This window comes from Silene latifolia, chromosome 9, assembly GCF_048544455.1.
Source record: "Silene latifolia isolate original U9 population chromosome 9, ASM4854445v1, whole genome shotgun sequence".
In the NCBI taxonomy this organism is placed as follows: Eukaryota; Viridiplantae; Streptophyta; class Magnoliopsida; order Caryophyllales; family Caryophyllaceae; genus Silene; species Silene latifolia.
Window position 1 is genome coordinate 46,110,971 of NC_133534.1, and position 2,414 is coordinate 46,113,384.

General features: G+C 38.0%; 1 non-coding gene across 1 annotated transcript; it reads right to left on the reverse strand.

The window, feature by feature from the left end:
• Positions 1-1,835: 1,835 nt before the first annotated feature.
• Positions 1,836-1,942, reverse strand: LOC141602854 (small nucleolar RNA R71). The gene has a single exon (XR_012524761.1). It is a non-coding gene; the product is annotated as a small nucleolar RNA R71 (small nucleolar RNA).
• Positions 1,943-2,414: the final 472 nt, after the last annotated feature.

Consider the following 2,414-nt stretch of genomic DNA (forward strand, 5'->3'; position numbering starts at 1 on the left):
AACCCTAATGCATCCTCCCTAATTTCCACTATAAATACCCCATTAGTCTAATTAGAGGAGCATGTTCTTCTTATCAATAATTAGTGTAGTTAATATCAATCAAATCTCTCTTTAATATTGTAATCAAGTATTAATCAAGTTTTAATCCAAGTTTTAGTTTTTTAATCTCTCTTTTGTTCATCCTTTATTTTGGGTAATTGAAGATTATTTGGGTTATTGTTGGGAGATTGACAACCTCTCAATCAAGCATTCAAGTACTTCTTTTATCTTTGCTTTATTATTGGAATCATTAGTAGGTATAATCTCTTAATCCTTTTTTAGTTATTGTTAATTACTTTCATTTATTCATCATGTTTCATATTATTGGTATGATTGACAACCTTGCTAGCATGATCAACATGATAATGAGTGAGTAGTCTCTTAGCTAGGGTTAATGGGTGATTAGGGGAAACCAACATGGGGAATGATTCATGCTTAATTTAATATGCTTTCATGTTTTATTTGCTTGCTTGTTTTGATCTCAACTCATGCACATGTTATATTTGATGAAATGCTAAGCCTATGAATCCTTGCATTTACTATCATCTTCTATCTTTTCAATGAGACTTGTAAGACATAACCCAACTCGAGTCTCATTAGACCATGCATGTTGTTGAGTAGGGAAGATTAAGTCGACTTGTAGGTGTTGTACAATCTAATCGATTCGGCTCCGGGACCCAAACTTTCCGAGGATTGTAAGATATAACCCAACTCAATCCATCACAACAATAATTGCTTGCTTATAATTTGAGAACATGTTTGTATGATCATATCCCATGATTCCCCTATGATCCCATGACACCCTAGTGCCTTTAATCAATTGTTTACACCCCTTTAATTCATCTTGCTTGTTTATTTTCATTGCTATTTTAGTTTAGTGACCTTCTACATCAACCCAATTTGTGACACCCCTTAGACACCACTAGTTGCAATAGAAATCTCATTTCAATACCCGTCCCTTGGGATCCGACCTTTACTTGCCTCTTTACTAATTGTAGAGTTGTTTGTGAAGTTATAAATTGTGTTTTGATTCGACCGTGACCCAACGACCACATCTTAATTTGTGAACACGAAACGGACTCGCACCAAAAATGGCGCCGTTGCCGGGGACGGTGTTTACTTGATTTAGATTTCTTTTTATTGTTATTAGTTGTGTCTTTCTTCACCTTGGGGAAGTAAAACTCCTCAAGGTTTGTTCTAATTGTTTTCGAGTTGTTTGATATTTTGCATGTCTAGAAGGTTACAAGGTGATTTGTTACCTTTTGACTGTGAAATCGAAAGAACCTTGACGAACAATAGGAGACTTGTTAGGAGGAATTTAAGAGGTATTAGTGAAGTTGTTCAACCCACTAGTGAGTTTGTCAATCCTTTCGCAATAGAAGGAGAAGAGAACCCATTACACAATACCCCACAAAATCCACCTACAATGCCTAAATTCTCGTCACACTCCGTACCCACCGAGGAGAATCTACCAAATGGTACTCCTACACCGCAACATCTAACCGGAAATTTTATTGCCAAGTCCGCCTTCATCCAATTAGTTGAGAGGAGCCAATTTGGGGGGATGCCTAGTGATGACCCTCATTCTCATATGGAAACCTTTTGTGACTATTGTGATGCAATCTCTCAAACGGGCGTGACTCAAGACCAAATTAGATGGGTCTTATTTCCTTTTTCTTTAATCGCACCATGAAGCAATGGTTGAAGGGCCTTGATAAGGCCACCCTCGGAATAGATTCTTGGAAGAAGTTGGCTCTAGCTTTCTACAAAAATTCTACCCACCGGAAAAGACTAACATGCTAAGAGCTCAAATTACGGGTTTTAAGCAAAGGGATGAAGAATCTTTGTATGAAGCTTGGGAGCGGTTTAAGGGAATTTGTCGCTCATGTCCTCACCATGGACTTAGCGAATGGTTTTTGGTACAACAATTTTGGAATGGTTTATATGAAGATTCTAGGAACATTCTCAATATGGGATCAAATGGAATGTTCACCGAAGTTGATGACAATCAAACATGGAACAAGATTGAGGAAATGGCGGTCCATAACTCACAATATAGTAGACCTCGCAAGGCTACTAGAGGAGGAAAGCATGAAGTGGACTCCATTACTCAATTGGGTGCTCAACTTAGTGCTCACATTGACACAATCAACTTGAAGTTTGAACAAGCTATGGCTAGACTTGAGGAAAACTCAAAATCATCAAAGCATCATGTTAATGCCATGACGGCATCCTCATCAATCCCAAGTGGGATATGTGAGAATTGTGGAACTTTGGGACATGACCAAGGTGAATGTAGGGGAACAAATGAACAAGTGAATGCTTTCCAAGCATACAAGAGTGGTACCCCTTATTCCACCTTTTACAATGAAAAC